Source organism: Homarus americanus, unplaced genomic scaffold (genome assembly GCF_018991925.1).
Source record: "Homarus americanus isolate GMGI-L3 unplaced genomic scaffold, GMGI_Hamer_2.0 scaffold46653, whole genome shotgun sequence".
NCBI classification, from domain to species: domain Eukaryota; kingdom Metazoa; phylum Arthropoda; class Malacostraca; order Decapoda; family Nephropidae; genus Homarus; species Homarus americanus.
The window spans coordinates 9641-29850 of record NW_024748632.1 but is presented as its reverse complement, the minus strand read 5'-3'; positions in this window follow the sequence as shown (position 1 = coordinate 29850).

The following is a 20210-nucleotide window of genomic DNA, read 5'->3' as shown; positions in this document are numbered from 1 at the left end:
ACTGGTGTGTTAAGTGAAGGTATCTTTTAAGGTAGAGTCTGTGCGTACGTTGTCTCCTTAACTGGTGTGTTAAGTGAAGGCATATCTAGTTAAGGTAGAGTCTCCATGTACTGCTTAAGTCTCCTTAATCGGGTGGTGTTAAGTGGTATCTTGAAGTAAGGTAGAGTCTCAGTGTGTAATATGAACTTCCTAACTGTGTGTTATGAAGTATCTATAAGGTAGAAAGTCTCAGTGTAATGTTGTCTCTAACTGGTGTGTTAAGTGTAGGCATTCAGTTAAGGTAGAGTCTCAGGATGTTGTCTCCTAACTGCAGTAGTTAAGTGAAGGCATCTAGTTATGTAGAGTCTCAGTGTAATGTTGTTCCCCAACTGGTGTGTTAAGTGAAGGTATCTGTTGCAGAGTCTCAGTGTAATGTTGTCTCCTAACTGGTGTGTTAAGTGAAGTGTATCTTTTTAAGGTAGAGTCTGCGTAGTTATGGTTCTGTAACTGGTGTGTTAAGTGGTATCAGGTTGCTGCAGAGTCTCACAGTGTAATGTTGTCTCCCAACTGGTGTGTTAAGTGGCTAGTATCTAGTTAAGGTAGAGTCTCAGTAATGTTGTCTCCTAACTGGTGTGTTAAGTGAAGGTATCTAGTTAAGGTAGAGTCTCAGTGTAATGTTGTCTCCAACTGGTGTAAGTTAAGTGAAGGTATCTAGTTAAGGTAGAGTCTCAGTGTAATGTTGTCTCCCTAACTGGTGTGTTAAGTGAAGGCATTCTTGAAGGTAGAGTCTCAGTGTAATGTTGTCTCCTAACTGGTGTGTTAAGTGAAGGTATCTAGCATAGTAGAGTCTCAGTGTAATGTTGTCTCCTAACTGGTGTGTGTTAAGTGAAGGTATCTAGTTAAGGTAGAGTCTCCGTGTAATGTTGTCTCCCAACTGGTGTGTTATGAAGGTGGTCTAGTTAAGGTAGAGTCTCAGTGTACGTTGTCTCTACCTGGTGTGTTAGTGAGGTATCTAGTTAAGGTAGAGTCTCAGTGTAATGTTGTCTCCTAACTTACGATCTTTAGTGAATCTACACATTATAATACAATCTGACACTTTAGTATATAACAGCTATCAGCACACGATCATTTGGCAGCCAAGTTACCGATATCCATTATTTCTGACACAATCTCCCCTAATGACCCTGTCTTAGTTAATCACTGGAGCCTGTGTCTGAATGTGTGTTTAGGCGTAATACCTGTAGTTAAAAGAGGATGTTCATTACCTGTCGGCTACTACAGGTAAGTCGTGGTCATGGATACCAGCTGTCGGTGATTCTGTCGGTACTAGGCCTCGGTTCCAGCCTCAAAGGGAGTTCTCTGGCGTGTTAAATGCTCCGAGACAAGTAGTGTGTGTGTGGCCTGAAGACCCTATCACCTTCCTCACTCACTCCCAGGGTAATCTCGACCACCACACCACCACATACAACCGCCCCTACCACCACACCACCACACACAGCTGTCCCTACCACCACACTACCACACACAGCTGCTCCTACCACCACACCACCACACACAGCTGTCCCTACCACCACACTACCACACACAGCTGTTCACCACCACACCACCACATACAGCTGTCCCTACCACCACACCACCACACACAGCTGTCCCTACCACCACACCACCACACACAGCTGTCCCTACCACCACACCACCATACAACCGCCCCTACCACCACCACACACAGCTGTCCTACCACCACACCACCACACACAGCTGTCCCTACCACCACACCACCACACAGCTGTCTACCACCACACCACCACACACAGCTGTCCTACCACCACACCACCACACACAGCTGTCCCTACCACCACACCACCACACACAGCTGTCCCTACCACCACACTACACACACAGCTGTCCTACCACCACTACCACACACAGCTGTCCTACCACCACACCACCACACACAGCTGTACCTACCACCACACCACCACACAGGCTGTACCACTACCACCACACTACACACACCTTGTTCCACCACCACACTACCACACACAGCTGTCCACCACCACACCACCCACACAGCTGTCCCTACCACCACACCACCACACACAGCTGTACCTACCACCACAGTACCACACACAGCTGTCCCTACCACCACACCACCACACACAGCTGTCCCTACCACCACACTACCACACACAGCTGTCCTACCACCACACCACCACACACAGCTGCTCCACCACACCACCACACACAGCTGTCCCTACCACCACACTACCACACACAGCTGTTCCCACCACCACACCACCACATACAGCTGTCCCTACCACCACACTACCACCGCTGCCCCTACCACCACACCACCACACACAGCTGTCCCCACCACACCACCACACACAGCTGTCCGTACCACCACACCACCACACACAGCTGCCCCTACCACCACATACAACCGCCCTACCACCACACTACCACACACAGCTGTCCCACCACTACCACACCACACACAGCTGTCCCTACCACACACAACTGTCCCTACCACCACCACACCACACACAGCTGTCCCTATCACCACACACAGCTGTCCCTACCACCACACTACCACACACAGCTGTCCTACCACACACAGATCCTACCACTACACTACCACACACAGCTGTCCTACCACCACACACAACTGTCCCTACCACCACACACAGCTGTCCCTACCACCACACCTACCACACACAGCTGTCCCTACCACCACCACACCACACACACAGCTGTCCCTACCACCACACACAACTGTCCCTACCACCACACATAGCTGTCCCTACCACCACACTACCACACACACAGCTGTCCCTACCACCACACCACCACACACAGATGTCCCTACCCACACAGCTGTCTACCACCACACTACCACACACAGCTGTCCCTACCACCACACTACCACACACAGCTGTCCCTACCACCACACTACCCCACACACAGCTGTCCCTACCACACTACCACACAGCTGTCCCTACCACACACTACCACACACAGCTGTCCCTACCACCACACCACCACACACACAGCTGCCCCTACTCCCACACACCACACACAGCTGTTCCTACTACCACACACCTGCCCCCCACACACCTGACCTGATACCTAGTGTGTCTCAGCACTTGAAGTCGTATCATAGATTTTGTCTCTCTATCATACAAAGGTAACTACTTTACATGATGATTAAGGATCTAGGTTAACAACTATAAAATTAAGTAGTTAGTGTTAATTAATGACCTTTGAATTAAGTCGTTATTGTTAATTAATGACCTTTGAATTAAGTCGTTATTGTTAATTAATGACCTTTGAATTAAGTCGTTATTGTTAATTAATGACCTTTGAATTAAGTCAAGATATTTGTGACTCTCTTTACTGTATAAACACGTAAGGATGAACTACACCCGTCACACTTGGATGTTTTAATCCCAGCTGATGTGGAGGCATCATGGGTACGTGTTGTGTCAAGTGCCCACCCGCGCCAAGCTGCTTCTGTGTGTCAAGTGCCCACAGCTGCTTCTGTGTGTGTCAAGTGCCACTGCCAAGCTGCTTCTGTGTGTGTCAAGTGCCACCATGCCAAGCTGCTTCTGTGTGTGTCAGTGCCCACCCGCGTAAGCTGCTTCTGTGTGTGTCAGTGCCCACCCGCGCCAAGCTGCTTCTGTGTGTCAAGTGCCACCCGTGCCAAGCTGTCTGTGTGTGTCAAGTGCCCACCCGTGCTAGGCTGCTTCTGTGTGTGTCAAGTGCCACCGTGCCAAGCTGCTTCTGTGTGTGTCAAGTGCCCACCCGTGCCAAGCTGCTTCTGTGTGTGTCAAGTGCCCACCCGTGCCAAGCTGCTTCTGTGTGTGTCAAGTGCCCACCCGTGCCAAGCTGCTTCTGTGTGTGTCAAGTGCCCACCGGTGTAAGCTGCTTCTGTGTGTGTCAGTGCCCACCGTGCCAAGCTGCTTCTGTGTGTGTCAGTGCCACCGCGCCAAGCTGCTTCTGTGTTGTGTCAGAGTGCCCACCACTTGCCAAGCTCTTCTGTGTGTGTCAAGTGCCCACCAGCATGGCTGCTTCTGTGTGTGTCAAGTGCCCACCAGCGCCAGCTGCTTCTGTGTGTGGTCAAGTGCCACCGTGCCAAGCTGCTTCTGTGTGTGTCAAGTGCCCACCCGTGCCGGCTGCTTCTGTGTGTCAAGTGCCCACCGCGCCAAGCTGCTTCTGTGTGTGTCAAGTGCCCCACCGTGCCAAGCTGCTTCTGTGTTGTAAGTGCCCACCCGTGCCAGGTGCTTCTGTGTGTGTCAGTGCCCACCGTGCCAAGCTGCTTCTGTGTGAGTGCCCACCGTGCCAAGCTGCTTCTGTGTGTGTCAAGTGCCCACCGCGCCAAGCTGCTTCTGTGTGTCAAGTGCCCACCGTGCTTAAGCTGCTTCTGTGTGGTTCAAGTGCCCACCCGTGCCAAGCTGCTTCTGTGTGTGTCAAGTGCCCACCCGTGCAAGCTGTGCTTCTGTGTGTGTCAAGTGCCACCAGCGCCAAGCTGCTTCTGTGTGTGTCAGGGTGCCCACAGCGCCAAGCTGCTTCTGTGTGTCAAGTGCCCACCGTGCCAAGCTGCTTCTGTGTGTGTCAAGTGCCCACCCGTGCCAAGCTGCTTCTGTGTCAGTGCCCACCAGCGCCAAGCTGCTTCTGTGTGTGTCAAGTGCCCACCCGCCAAGCTGCTTCTGTGTGTCAAGTGCCACCAGCGCCAAGCTGCTTCTGTGTGTGTCAAGTGCCCACCGTGCCAAGCTGCTTCTGTGTGTCAAGTGCCCACCCGTGCCAAGCTGCTTCTGTGTGTGTCAAGTGCCCACCAGCGCCAAGCTGCTTCTGTGTGTGTCAAGTGCCCACCAGCGTAAGCTGCTTCTGTGTGTGTCAAGTGCCCACCCGTGCCAAGCTGCTTCTGTGTGTGTCAAGTGCCCACCGTGCCAAGCTGCTTCTGTGTGTCAAGTGCCCACCAGCGTAAGCTGCTTCTGTGTGTCAAGTGCCCACCGGCGCCAAGCTGCTTCTGTGTGTGTCAGAGGTGCCCACCGTGCCAAGCTGCTTCTGTGTGTCAAGTGCACAGCGTAAGCTGCTTCTGTGTGTGTCAAGTGCCCACCGTGCCAAGCTGCTTCTGTGTGGCCGTGCCAAGCTGCTTCTGTGTGTGTCAAGTGCCCACCCAGCCAAGCTGCTTCTGTGTGTGTCAAGTGCCCACCAGCCAAGCTGCTTCTGTGTGTGTCAAGTGCCCACAGCGCCAAGCTGCTTCTGTGTGTGTCAAGTGCCCACCAGCCAAGCTGCTTCTGTGTGTGTCAAGTGCCCACCGTGCCAAGCTGCTTCTGTGTGTGTCAGTGCCCACCCGTGCCAAGCTGCTGTGTGTCAAGTACCAGCGCCAAGCTGCTTCTGTGTGTGTCAAGTGCCCACCGTTAAGCTGCTTCTGTGTGTGTCAAGGTGCCACCGTGCAAGCTGCTTCTGTGTGTGTCATAAGTGCCCACCAGCGTAAGCTGCTTCTGTGTGTGTCAAGTGCCCACCCGTGCCAAGCTGCTTCTGTGTGTGTCAAGTGCCCACCAGCGTAAGGCTGCTTCTTTTTGTGTCAAGTGCCCACCGTGCCAAGCTGCTTCTGTGTGTGAAGTGCCCACCAGCGTAAGCTGCTTCTGTGTGTGTCAAGTGCCCACCACAGCTGCTTCTGTGTGTGTCAAGTGCCCCGCGCAAGCTGCTTCTGTGTGTGTCAGAAGTGCCACCAGCCAGCTTCTTCTTGTGTGTCAAGTGCCCACCGTGCCAAGCTGCTTCTGTGTCAAGTGCCCACCGTGCCAAGCTGCTTCTGTGTGTGTCAAGTGCCCACCAGCGCCAAGCTGCTTCTGTGTGTGTCAAGTGCCCACCAGCGTAAGCTGCTTCTGTGTGTGTCAAGTGCCCACCGTGCCAGCTGCCTTCTGTGTGTGTCAAGTGCCGTGCCAAGCTGCTTCTGTTGTGTGTCAAGGTGCCCACCGTGCCAAGCTGCTTCTGTGTTGTCACGAGTGCCCGTGCGCAGCTGCTTCTGTGTGTGAAGTGCCACCAGCCAGGTGCTTCTGTTGTGTCAAGTTCCCACCGTGCCAACTCTGCTTCTGTGTGTCAAGTGCCCACCGTGCCAAGCTGCTTCTGTGTGTGTCAAGTGCCCACCGCGAAGCTTTCTGTGTGTCAAGTGCCCCCGCGTGCCAAGCTGCTTCTGTGTGTGTCAAGTGCCCACCACGTGGCTACTGCTTCTTGTGTGTCAAGTGCCCAAAGCTGCTTCTGTGTGTGTCAAGTGCCCAACGTTAAGCTGCTTCTGTGTGTGTCAAGTGCCACCAGCCAGCTGCTGTTTGTCAAGTGCCCACCCGTGCCAAGCTGCTTCTGTGTGTGTCAAGTGCCCACCCGCGCCAAGCTGCTTCTGTTGTCAAGTGCCCACCGGGCGTAAAGCTTCTCTGTGTGTCAAGGTCACCATTGCCAAAGCTGCTTCTGTGTGTGTCAAGTTCCCACCGTGCCAAGCTGCTTCTGTTGTGTGTCAAGTGCCCACGTGCCAAGCTCAACTCGTGTTCGTGTCCCAGTGCCCACCAGCGTAAGCTGCTTCTGTGTGTGTCAAGTGCCACCAGCGTAAGCTGCTTCTGTGTGTGTCAAGTGCCCGTGCCAAGCTGCTTCTGTGTGTGTCAAGGTGCTGCCAAGCTGCTTCTGTGTTTGTCAGTGCCCACCCTTGCCAAGCTGCTTCTGTGTGTGTCAAGTGCTCCACCCGCGCCTAGCTGCTTCTGTGTGTGTCAGGTGCGCCACCCGTGCCAAGCTGCTTCTGTGTGTGTCAAGTGCCCACCCGTGCTAAGCTTGCTGTGTGTCAAGTGCCCACCAGCAAGCTGCTTCTGTGTGTGTCATGCCCACCTGCCAAGCTGCTTCTGTGTGTGTCAAGTGCCCACCACTTAAGCTGCTTCTGTGCTATGGCCCAATTGCGTTGTTGCTTCCTGTGTGTCAAGTGCCCACCTGCGGCTGTTGTGTTCAGGCTGGCGCCCACCTGCGTTAAGCTGCTTCAGGTGGTTGGTGCCCAATTCGTGCTAAGCTGCTTCTGGTGTCATGCCCACCTGCGTTGTTGCTTCTGTGTGTGTCGGTGCCCACCGCGTTAAGCTGCTTCTGTGTGTGTTGGCGCCCACCTGCTGCTGTTGCTTCTGTGTGTGTTAAGTGCCCACCTGCTAGTTGCTTCTTGTGTGTGGTGTGCGTCACCTGCTAAGTTGTCTCTGGTGTGTGGTGTCCAAGTGCGCTTGTTGCTTCTGTGTGTGTTGTGCCCACCCGTGTTGTTGCTTTGTGTGTGTCAAGGCCCACTTGCGGTTAAGCTGTTTCTGTGTGTGTCAAGTGCCCACCTCGTGCAAGGTTGCTCTGTGTGTGTCAAGTGCCCAATCAGTGCTGTTGCTTCTGTGTGTGCTGGCGCCCACTGCATGCTGTTGCTTCTGTGTGTGTCAAGTGCCCACCCGCTCTAAGTTGCTTCTGTGTGTGTCAAGTGCCCAAGGCTTGTTGCTTCTGTGTGTGTTGGTGCCCACCTGTGCTGTTGCTTTTGTGTGTGTCAAGTGCTCCACTGTGCTGTTGCTTTGTGTCAAGTGCCCACCAGCTTAGTTGCTTCTTGTGTGTTGGCGTCCACCCTGGTGTTGTTGTTTGTGTGTGTCGGTGCCCACCTGCGTTAAGCTGCTTCTGTGTTGGTGCCCACTCCGCTAGTTGTCGTGTTGGTGCTCCACCCGCCGCTGTTGCTTCTGTGTGTGTCAGGTGCCCACCTGTGCTAAGTTGCTTCTGTGTGTCAAGTGCCCACCCGTGCTGAGCTGCTTCTGTGTGTGTCAAGTGCCCACTCCGCTTGTTGCTTCTGTGTGTGCTGGCGCCCACCTGTGCTGTTGCTTGTGTGTGTCAAGTGCCCACCCGCGCTGTTGCTTCTGTGTGTGTCAAGTGCCCACCTGCGCTAAGCTGCTTCTGGTGTGTGCTGGTGCCCACCCGTGCTAAGCTGCTTCTGTGTGGGCTAAGTGCCCACCTGCTGCCAAGTTGCTTCTGGTGTGTCGGCGCCCACCATTGCTAAGCTGCTTCTGTGTGTGTTGGTGCCCACCGCCTAAGGTGCTTCTGGTGTGTTGGAGTGCCCAATTCCGGCTAGTTGCTTCTTGGTGTGTCAAGTGCCCAATTGCGGTTGTTGCTTCTGGTGTGTGTCAAGGCCCACTTGCGTTGTTGCTTTGTGTGTCAAGTGCCCACCTGCCAAGCTGTTTGTGTGTGTCAAGTGCCCACCACGCTAGCGCCTGTGTGTGTCAGTGCCCACCCGGGCTAAGTTGCTTCTGGTGGTGTCAAGTGTCCATTCGCGCTGGTGCTCTGTGTGTGTCAAGTGCCCACCTGCGCTGTTGCTTTGTGTGTGTTGGCGGCCCACCCGCTTGTTGCTTCTGTGTGTGCTTGGTGCCCACCTGCGTTGCTGCTTCTGGTGGTCGCGCCCACCTGCTGCTAAGTTGCTTCTGTAGGTTGGTGCTCCACTCAAGGCTGTTGCTTCGTTGCCCACCGCTAAGCTGCTTCTGTGTGTTGGAGTGCTCCACCATGCTTAAGCTGCTTCTGTGTGTGTGTCAAGTGCTCCACCTGTGCTAAGCTGTTTGTGTGTGTCAAGGCTCCAATTGCTGCTTGTTGTTTGTGTGTGCTGGCGCCCACCAGGTGCTAAGTTGCTTCTGTGTGTGGTGGTGCCCACCTGCCAGTTGCTTCTGTGTGTCAAGTGCCCACCTGCGTTAAGCTGCTTCTGTAGTTGTCGCTCCACCCGTGCTGTTGCTTCTGTGTGTCAAGGCCCAATTGCGCAAGCTGCTTCTGTGTGTGTTGGTGCCCACCAAGGCTGTTGCTTCTGTGTGTGTGTCAAGGCCACCCGTGTTAAGCTGCTTCTGTGTGTGCTGGTGCCCACTCACAAGGCTTCTGTGGTTGGAAGTGCCCACCCGCTGCTAAGCTGCTTTCAGGTGTGTGTCAAGTGGCCCACCTGCTGCCTAAGCTGCTTGTGTGTGTTGGTGCCCATCGGGTTGTTGCTTCTATGTAGGTTGGTTGCCCACTCCATGCTTGCTGTGTGCAAGTCAAGTGCCCACCTGCTTGTTGTTTGTGTGTGTCAAGTGCCCACCTGGCTGAAGTGCTTCTGTGTGTGTTGGCGCCCACCGCTGCCTAAGTTGCTTCTGTGTGTGTTGATGCTCCACCTGTGTTAAGCTGCTTCTGTGTCAAGTGCCCACTGGCTGTTGCTTCTGTGTGTGTGTCGGTGCCCACCGCTGGGTAGGTGTGGTGTCCAGTCCACAGCTTGGGTTGCTTCTGTGTCATGGGCCCACCTGCGTTAGTTGCTTCTGTGTCAAGGCTCCAAATTGCGCTAAGCTGTTTGTGTGTGTCATGCCCACCTGCGCTGCTTCTGCTTCTGTGTGTCAAGGCCCACCATGCCTGTTGCTTCTGTGTGTGTCAGGTGTCTAATTCGCTGTTGCTTCTTGGTGTCAAGTGCCCACCTGCTGCCAAGTTGCTTCTGTGTGTGTGGCGTGCCCACCTGTTGTTGCTTCTGTGTGTGTCATGTCTAATTGCGTTGTTGCTTCTGTGTGTGTCATGCTCCACCTGCGTTGGTTGCTTCTGTGTGTGTCATGCCCAACCGCCTAAGTTTGTGTGTGTCAAGTGTCCAATTCGCTATGCTGCTTCTGTGTCATGTCACCCGCTGCTTGTTGCTTCTGTGTGTGTTGGTGCCCAACTGCTGCTGTTGCTTCTTGTGTGTGTTGGCGCCCAATTGCGTTGCTGCTTCCTGTGTGTCAAGTGCCCACTGCTGCTGTTGCTTCTGGTGTGTGGCGCCCAACTGCGTTGTTGCTTCTGTGTGTAGGTTGGTGCCCACCACAATAGCTGCTTCTGTGTGTGTCAAGTGGCCCACCTGCTGCTTGTTGCTTCTGTAGGTTGGTGCCCAATTGCAATGTTGCTTTGTGTGTGTTGAGTGCCCACCTGCCTAAGTTGCTTTGTGGTGGGCTGGTGCCCAATTCGCGCTTGTTGCTTCTGTGTGTGTCAAGTGCCCACCTGCTTGCTGTTTCTGGTGTCAAGTGCCCACCCGGCCTAGCTGCTTCTGTGTGTGCTGGTGTCCAATCGTGCTGCTGCTTCTGTGTGTGTTGGCGCCCAACTGGCTGCTGTTGCTTCTAGTTGGTGCTCCACCTGTGTTGTTGCTTCTGGGGTGTGTCAAGTGCCCACCCGCGCTGTTGCTTCAGGTGTGTTGGCGCCCACCACAACGGTTGCTTCTGTGTGTGTCAAGTGCCCGCAAGTGTTGCTTCTAAGTTCAAGTGCTCAATCTGGTGCCGGGGTTGTTTGTGTGTGGTTGGTGCCCACCCGCGCTGTTGCTTTGTGGTTGGCGTCCACCTGCCGCTTGTTGCTTCTGTGTGTGTGTGGCGTTCCACCCGCGTTGTTGCTTCTGTGGTAATAAGTGCTCCAATTGCGTTGTTGCTTCTGTGGGTTGGTGTCCATCTGCTGCCAAGTTGCTTCTAGGTGTGCTGGAGTGCCCACTGCCATTGTTGCTTTTGTGTGTGTCAAGGCTCCACCTGCTAGGTTGCTTCTGGGTGTTGGAGTGCTCCATCTGCGTTGTTGCTTCTAGGTGTGTCAAGGGTTCACTGGTGGCTGGTTGTGAGTGTCGGCCCACCCAAGGTTGCTTCTGAGGTGGCTGAGTGCCCACTGCTGGCCAGCTTCTAGGTGGGGTTGGTGCTCCACTCGCGCTAGTTGCTTCTGTGTGCTGGTGCCCACCTGCTTGGTGTTGTTTTGTAGTGTTGGTGCCCATCTGCTGCTAAGTTGCTTCTGTGTGTGGGTTGGCGCTCCACCCGGGCTGTTGCTTCTGTGGGTGTCATGCTCCAATCTGCGCAAGGTTGCTTCAGGTGTGTCAAGTGCCCACCTGGCGCTGTTGCTTCTGGGTAGGCTGGCGCTCCACCATGCTGTTGCTTCTAGGTGTGTCAAGTGCTCCACCTGCGTTGTTGCTTCTGGCATGTGGTTGCTTCTGTGTGTGTTGGCGCTCCACCTGCTGCTTGGCTGTGTGTGTCTGGTGCCCACCTGCGTTGTTGCTTCTTGTGTGTGTCATGCCCACTTGTGCTGTTGCTTCTGTGTGTGTTGGTGCCCACCTGTGTTGTTGCTTGTGTGTCATGCCCACCTGCCTAAGTTGCTTCTAGGTGTCAAGGCCCACCTGCGTTAATCTGTTTCTGTGTGTCAAGGCCCACCTGCGCTTGTTGCTTCTGGTGTGTCAAGTGCCCAATTCGCCGCTGTTTCTGGTGGTTGGCGTCTATTCACAAGTTGCTTCCTAGGCTGGCCTCCTTGCTGGTTGTCAAGTGCTCCATCTGCGTTGTTGCTTCTGTGTGTGTTGGCGTCCAATTCGCGGTTAAGTTGCTTCTAGGTGTGTTGAAGTCACCCTGCTGTTGCTTCAGGTAGGTTGGCGTCTAATCTGCGTTGTTGTGTAAAGTGGTGTGCCTGTCGGCGTTAGCTCCAGGTGGTGTCAAGGCCCATTAAGTTGCTTGTGTGTGCTCCAATTCACGCTTGTTGCTTTGTGTGTGTCTTGCGTCTACCGGCTTGCTTGCTTCTGGTGGGGTTGAAGTGCCCACCTGCTTAAGTTGCTTCTTTGTGTCAGAGGCCCAATTGCTAAGCTGTGCTTCAGTTGGGTTCACCTGCCATTGTTGCTTCTGGTGTGTCATGCCCACCATGTTGTTGCTCTGTGTGGTGGCGTGCTCCACCTGCTGTTTCTGTGTGTTCAGGGGCCCACCCGTGCTGCTTGCTTCTGTGTGTCAAGTGCCCACTGCGTTGTGCTTCTGTGTGTTCAAGGCCCACCTGTGCCAAGTTGCTTCTGGTGGTGTCAAGTGCCCAATTGCTGCGTTGTTGCTTCTGTGTGTGTCTGGCGCCCACCGTGTTGCTGCTTTGTGGTGTCGAGTGCCCACCCGTGCTGGTGCTTCTGTGTGTGTTATGGCCCAATTGCGTTGTTGCGCTTGTGTGTGCTGGTGCCCAATTGCGTTGCTTCTCGTGTGTCATGTCAATTCGCGCTGTTGCTTCTGTGTGTCTAGGCCCAATTCATGCTGTTTTGTTTGTGGCTGGTCTAATCAGGCTGTTGCTTCTAGGTGTGTCTAGTGCCCAATTCTGCTGTTGCTCGTTAGGTCAAGGCCCACCTGCTGTTGCTTCGGGGTCAAGTGCTCCACCCGGTGTTTTGCTTGGTGGTCGTGCCCCAGGGTTGCTTCTGTGTGTTTGCGCCCACCTCATGCTGCTGTTTATGTGTGTGCCCATTGTTGTTTGTTGCCTGCTGTTGCTTTGTGTGTGTCATGCCCACCTGTGCTGTTGCTTCTAGGTGGTTGGCGTCTAATTGCTGTTGCTTCTGTGTGTGTCAAGTGTCCACGCCTGCTGTTTCTTGGTCAGAAATCGCACCTGTGTTGAGTTGTTTTGTAGTGTGTCGGTGTTCACCTGCGCTGTTGCTTTGTGTGTGTTGCGCCCGTTGTTGCTTGTGTGTGTTGCGTCTGCGCTGTTGTTTGTGTGTGTCAAGTTCCACTCGCTGTTGCTTTGTAGGGTGCGTCACCAGCGCCACGCTGTGGTGCTTCTGTTTGTGTGTTCGCGTCTAATCGCCGCTAGTTGTTTGTGTGTGTCAAGTGCCCACTGCGTTGTTGCTTCTGGTTGGTGCCCACCTGTGCTGTTGCTTCTGTGGGTCGCGCCACTGCTTTGTTTAGGGTTATGCCCAATCGCTTCTTTGTGTGTCAAGTGCCCACCGCGTTGTTGCTTCTGTGTGTGCTGCTCCAACTGCGCTTGTTGCTTCTTCTAGGTAGTCGAGTGCCCATCTGGCCGCTTGTTGCTTTGTGTGTGTCAGTGCCCACCCGCTGTTGGTTCTGGTGTCAAGTGCCAATTGCCGCTAAGTTGCTTCTGTGTGTGTCAAGTGCCCACTTGCTGGCAGTTGCTTCTGTGTGTGTTGCGTCTGCGCTCTTGCTTCAGTGGCGTCGCTGTGCTGTTGCTTTGTGGTGTCAAGTGCTCACGCTAAGCTGCTTCTGTGTGTGTCAAGTGCTCCACCTCGTTGAGCTGCTTCTGTGTGTGTCGCTCCACCTGTGCTGCTGCTTCTGTGTTGGTGCCCACCTGCGCTAAGTTGCTTCATGTTGTGCCTAATTGCTGCTTGTTGCTTCTGTGTATTGCGCCAATTGCTGTTGCTTCTTGTGTGTCGCGCCCACCGCGCCTTAAGCTGCTTCTGTGTGTGTGTCAAGTGCCCACCTCGCTGCGCTGCTTCTGTGTAGCGTCCACGCGTTAAGCTGCTTTGTGTGTGTCGGCGTCTAATTTGCTGCTGCTTCTTGTGTGTCAAGTGCCCAATTGCGTTGTTGCTTCTGTGTGTGTCTGGTGCCCACCTCGCGCTAAGCTGCTTCTGTGTGTGGTCTGCCCACTGGCAAGTGCACCCGCGCTGTTGCTTTGTGTGTGTCAAGTGCCCACCCGTGCCAAGCTGCTTCTGGTGTCGCGTCCACCCGTGCTGCTGCTCGGGTGGCTGGCGCCCACCGTGCTGTTGCTTCTGTGTGGTCAAGGCCCACTCGCGCTTTGCTTTGTGTGTGTCAAGTGCCCACCCACGCTAAGCTGCTTTCAGTTTGTGTCAGGTGCCCACCTCGCGTGCGCTGCTTCTGTGTGTGTCAAGTGCCCACCGCTAAGCTGCTTCTGTGTGTTTGCGTCCACCCGCGCCAAGCTGCTTCTGGTGTGTCAAGTGCTCACCCGTGCTGCTGCTTCTGTGTGTGTCAAGTGCCCACCGCTGCTAAGCTGCTTCTGTGTGTGTCAAGTGGTGCTCCACTTGCGTTGTTTGCTTTGTGTGTGTCAAGTGCCCAATTGCGTTAGCTGCTTCTGTGTCAAGTGCCCAACTGCTGTTGCTTCTGGTGTGTGTCAAGTCACGCTGTTTGTGTGTCAAGTGCCCAATCGTGGCTAGTTGTTTGTGTGTGTCAAGTGCCCACCCGTGCCAGCTGCTTCTGTTGGTGCCCACCCGCGTTGCTGCTTCTGTGTGCAGGGGTGCCCACCAGTGCTGTTGTTTGTGTGTGTCAAGTGCCCATCTCGCTGCTGCTGCTTCTGTGTGTGTCAAGTGCAACTGCGCTGCTGCTTCTGTGTGTGTCAAGTGCCCACCAGTTGTTGTTTGTGTGTGTGTCAAGGCTCAATTCGTGCTGTTTCAGGTGCCCAATGTGGCTGTTCTAGCGTGGTTCTGTGTTGTGTCAGGTGCCCACCCGGCCAGCTGCTTCTGTGTGTGTCAAGTGCCCACCGCTGTTGCTTCTGTGTGTGTCAAGTGCCCACCCGCGCTGGTTGCTTGTGTGTGTGTGCCCACCCGCGCTGCTGCTTTGTGTGTCAAGTGCCCACCGCGCTGAAGTTTGTGTTGCGCCCAAGCGTGCTTGCTTTGTGTGTCAAGGCCCAATTGCGCTAGTTGTTTGTGTCAAGTGTCGAAGTGCTTCAGGTATGCCGTCCACCCGTGCCAAGCTGCTTCTGTGTGTGTCAAGTCCACCTGCGCTGTTGCTGTGTGTGTCAAGTGCCCACCTGCCAAGCTGCTTCTGTGTTGTGTCGAGTGCCCACCATGCTGCTGCTTGTGTGTGGTCAGTGCCCACCCTGCCAAGCTGCTTCTGTGTGTGTCAAGTGCCCACCCGTGCAAGCTGCTTCTGTGTGTGTAGTGCCCACCGCCAAGCTGTGCTTCTGTGTTGTCAAGTGCCCACCAGCATGGCTGGCTCTGTGTGTGTTCAGGGTGCCCACCGTGCCCAGCTGGCTTCTGTGTGTGTCAAGTGCCCACCGTGCCAAGCTGCTTCTGTGTGTGTCAAGTGCCCACCCGCTGGCTGCTGTGTGTCAGGTGCTTTGCTGTGTGTGTCAGTGCACCCCGTGCCAAGCTGCTTCTGTGTGTGTCAAGTGCCCACCGCCAAGCTGCTTCTGTGTGTGTCAGTGCCCACCCGTGCCAAGCTGCTTCTGTGTGTGTCAAGTGCCCACCGTGCTGGCTGCTTCTGTTGTGTCAAGTGCCCACCGTGCCAAGCTGCTTCTGTGTGTGTCAAGTGCCCACCATGGCTGCTTCTGTGTTGTGTCAAGTGCCCACCGCGCCAAGCTGCTTCTTTGTGTTCAAGTGCCCACCCGCGCCAGCTGCTTCTGTGTGTGTCAAGTGCCCACCGCGCCAAGCTGCTTGTGTATGTGTCAAGTGCCCACCCGTGCCAAGCTGGCTTCTGTGTTGTGTCAAGTGCCCACCCGCGCCAAGCTGCTTCTGTGTGTGTCAAGTGCCCACCCGCCAGCTGCTTCTGTGTGTGTCAAGTGCCCCGTGCCAAGCTGCTTCTGTGTTGTGTCAAGTGCCCAGCGCAAGCTGCTTCTGTGTGTGTCAAGTGCCCACCTTCAGCTGCTTCTGTGTGTGTCAGTGCCCACCAGCCCAAGCTGCCTGTGTGTGTCAAGTGCCCACTTGGCTTCTTTCCTATTCTGTTGGCAGATCATCCACCTCACTCCCACCAGGCACACTCATCAATCACCTCAATTCTTGTCTTTTTTTTTTTTTGAAAGTCTTCGAGGTAGTAGATAATGACGAAAATTACGATGTTATTTACTTAGACTTGTAAAGCGTTTGACAGTGCATCAGAGGCTTCTGAGAAAAATTAAGGCTCATGGTATCGAGGGTTAAATTGGATAAAATCTTGGCTCACCGATAGAACGCAGAGGGTCAGCGTAGATGGTGTTAAATCTGAGTGGGGCCGTGTAACCAGTGGGGTTCCCCAGGGGGTCAGCACTAGGCACTCTTGTTCATAATCTACATAAACGATCTAGATACTGGGATCAGCAGTGACATAAACAATTTGGATGACACCAAAATGGGAACAGATTAATTCAGGGCAGGATGCAAATGCACCGGGAGGATTTAAATAAACTGCAGGTGGTCTGAAAAATGACAGATGAAATTCAACACCAGCAAGTGCAGCGTACTTAATATTGGAAGAACAAATACTGTCAATGAATACAGCCTTAACAACATCAACCTAGAAAGTCGACTTGTGAAAAGACTTAGGGATCATAAGCCCGGACCTACGGCCTGAAAACAGTGCGTTAATGTTCGAAATAAGGAAACAGAGTGGGTTTTATATCTAGAAGTGTAAGTAATAAGAGTGCAGAGGTCTTGTGCAACTATATCTTGCGCTAGTCAGGCCGCACCTCGATTATGCGGTTCAGTTCTGGTGATATATTATAGAATGGATATCAATTCACTGGAGTCGGTGCAGCGAGAATGACGAAAATGATTCCGGGACTTAAACCTTCCATATCAAGAATGGGTTAAAGAAACTAAACTTGCATTCCCTAGAAAGACGAAAGTATTTAAGTGGGTGAAAGAAATCAACAGGAGATATAGATAAAGTTTATAATAATAAGGCGAGATAGGACTCAACAAAAGGATTCAAGTTGGATAAGTTTGGGTTTAGGAGGAGATAGGAATGAACTGGTTCACAAATGGGGATTGGTGGACGAGTGGAACAAGCTTAGCAACTTTGTAGTAAGTGCTGGAACGCTGGAAAGTTTCAAAAGGAGGCTAGATAGATTCATGGATGATGGAGAGTGGTAGTAACTCTCGACAGGAGCTGCCATGCAGGTCAACTTGGTCTACTACTCCTTATTTCTTATGTTCTTTTTACCGCCTCTCGTTAGGTACCCATGTGCCAGCTCGTGTTATTCGGGGATTATAACGATATTGACACCATTGATGTCCAGGACCAGCTGTCACTATCACAAGTTGTGAACTTACCCACACACGGTCAAATACCCTTGACCTTATCTTAACTGACTTAGCGGACCAGTACCAACCACCTCAACCAATGCCTCCTATCAGTGTAGCACACACCTATCAGTGCTCTGGTCCCCAGCTGCCACTACCAGCCAAGTACAGGACCCTACATCAAGACCTGGGCCAGTTACTGCTCTACAGTGCGTCTCTTCGGGCAGTGGATAGTTCACCATCCTGGACTGAAGTATTAGGGTGGGCGTGGACACCAAATGGATAAATTACACCAACACCTCCACGGGAAGCTCACCACCACTTCTTCCCCGAGAAGTCCGTCAGATCTCACCCAGCTGACTTGCCCTGGATCACACCTCGGATCAAAAGACTTGGCAACTGAAGACAGAGCCTTTCATCTCAAGGGCCACAACCGCTACCAGTCCGTTTGCACCTAAGCCATCCGTGAAATACGCGCTGCAAAAGTCCCACTACACAACCAAGTTGCAACACCTGAAGCAGACCAACATCAGTCAATGGTATGGTAAGGCTTAAAAACTGTGGACTAAACAATAGAGACACCCCCTCCTTCCTTAGCCATCTCACTAATGGTGACGCAGCTGAAAATCAAACCCTTTTCCTTTCTATGCCAGACGCTCCCCGGCTTGACACAACCACTCTCCTCTTTACCTACCAGCTCCCTTCCCACTGACTTAGTAGAAGAATTTTTGGAGTTTTTAAAACGTCTGGACAAACTGAAGTTAAGGCGCTCCACCACCCCCATTGACTTACAATAAAACTCTTCAAGGTTCTCCCGGGCTTGATAACCCCTATGCTCCATCATCAATGGTTCCCTCAGACAACCAAGATGCCCAGCTGACTGGAAGACCTCATATGTGTCACCAGTGCCCAGTCAACCAGCCCACAATCCTTAAATGAACTACGACCCATCGCCATCACCCCAATACCCAGCTTAATCTGTGATAGTTTCGTGTTTGACTGGACTTATGCTGATATTCAGGCGCCATAGATCCTCAGCAATTTGGCAAAATGAAAACTTCCTCCACCACTCACTGTCTTGTCAACTTTCTCGATTCATATACCGCCATCTAGGAAAAAATGAAAGACGTCTGTGAAGAGTAGAATCATCAGCATAAGAATGGATAGAATTAGTTGTAGTGTGAAGTAAATCATTGATAAAAGAAAGGAAGAGAGTTGGTGAAAGAACAGGAACCCTGTGGGACGCCACTACTGGTAGAGAGAAAGAGCGAGAGATCGAACCCTCGACAACAACTGCCATGGATCGGTTCTCCAAGGAAGCTAGAGATGAGAGAACAAAGTGGGGAGAAAACCATAAGAGGAAGTTTGAAAGCAAAGACTTGTGCCATACTGTCAAATGTTTCAGAGATGTCGAGGGCCACGACGAAGATTCCCCAATAATTCCCTCCAGGATTTTTGAAGTCTCAAAAATTGGGCCACCAACAACCACGTCACCATCTTTACCAAGACCATGGTCATACACATCAACCTCTCCTCCATGACCCACTTCCATTACTTTAGGTCCCCATTACACACTCCAGGTTGTAGAGCACCACTAAGCTCCTCGGCGTCACTATAGATAACAAACTAAATTGGAAACCACACGTCAGTGAAGTTGTCAAATCCTCCAGTTTCCGTCTCCACCTCCTCCGCCGACTCAGTCCCTCAGGTTCCTGTGAGCTCCTCAGTGTTTACTCAACATTCATACTTCCCAACTCACCTATGCCTCCCCACCTGGTCTTCCTCCTAAATGCCACCACAACGTAAAGCTACCTAGAAAAAAGTTGAAAGAGGGCATGCAAGATTATTCTCTCCCCTTCCTGCTCCACATATCAAGCGCTCAACACACTGACCCTCTCGGCTCTCTGATCATCACTGTGACAACATCCAGCCCATCGAGCACGTGCTGATCCTTATAGAACAGCCCAGTCCCAACCATTGTAAAATTATCAACAACTTGTAATCAACCAGTGTATTCACTCCCAGTCAATCTTACCTTTTTACACTGTTACTATGTTGAAATGCCCTGTAGTATGACCTTCTCCCCACCTAGTTATTATATATCATATTTGTATCACTTATGGTACTTGTATATTTTCACTATGGCTGTCATGCTCTTTCAATAAACCGTTCATTGTTGTTATTATTATACACAGACAGCTCCTCCTCCTTCCTTCACATCTACCGGTCTTACTCTTCCCCTTCCCTCCACCCTCCCCATCTCCCCACCCTATCCTCCCCTCCCTTCTCCACCACCCCATCTCCCTACCCTCCCCACCCCACCCCTTCCTCCACCCCTCACCCTCCCCATCTCCCCACCTATCCTCCCCACTCCTTCTCCACCACCCCCACCTCCCCTTCCTCCACCCTATCCTCCCCATCTCCCCACCCTCCTCTCCCCATCTCCCCAGGCCAGGTGGTCGGGGCAGATCATCTAGATTATGTAAATAAACAAGAAGACATAGAATGACTTAATGTCACTCAATTTAAACATGGCCGCTGTTGAGCCCTGAGGGTGGTGAGGCCCGCCCATAATACCCCTCCACAACCCTTTCAACCCTTATTCTGTCCCTGGGATAGAGTGATTGTTCCCCATCAGGGGTAAGCGGTGGTTTACGCCAGTGTGGGCGAACGTTGGCCCCTGACCTGCCCATCAATCTCTGGTTAAACGAGCTTTTGTCAATGTTGTTTTTTGTGATATTATTATTGGTTAATGACGCAGTAGCCCACTCATGTGACGCACCAGTTAGCCCACTCATGTGACGCAGCAGTTAGCCCTGGGGTTTGGGTTGTGTGGGTTGCCCACTCGCGGCGTTAGCCCACTCATGTGACGCAGCAGTTAAGCCACTCATGTGACGCAGCAGTTAGCCCACTCTGGCGCGAGTTGCATGACGCGCAGTTGCACCATGACGCCGTTGCCCTCATGTGACGCAGCAGTTAGCCCACTCATGTGACGCACCAGTAAGCCTCATGTGACGCACCAGTTAGCCCACTCATGTGACGCACCAGTTAGCCCACTCATGTGACGCACCAGTTAACCCACTCATGTGACGCACCAGTTAGCCCACTCATGTGACGCAGCAGTTAGCCCACTCATGTGACGGGCAATAGCCCACTCATGTGACGCACCAGTTAAATAACCTGTAAAGTGATGTGCTGGTGATGTGTTGATGATGTGCTGGTGATGTGCTGGTGATGTGTTGATGATGTGCTGGTGATGTGTTGATGATGTGCTGGTGATGTGCTGGTGATGTGCTGTCTGCTACCACAAATTGATGCTTTCTCCACAAACTATTTCTCTTATAAAAGGTAACTTGCCTCTGTCCCTCCCTCCTCCTCCCCGCCCTCCCTCCCTCTCTCCCTTCCTCCCCGTTTCTCCTATCCTCCTCCTTTGATTCCTTCTCTGTTTCCCCCTTCCCCTCCCTCCTTCCTCTCTCCTTCCTTCAATCCCTCCTTTTCTTCTTCTGTTTCCTCCCCTTTCTTCTCACTATCTCAATCTCTTCGCCTCCTTTCCCTCCAG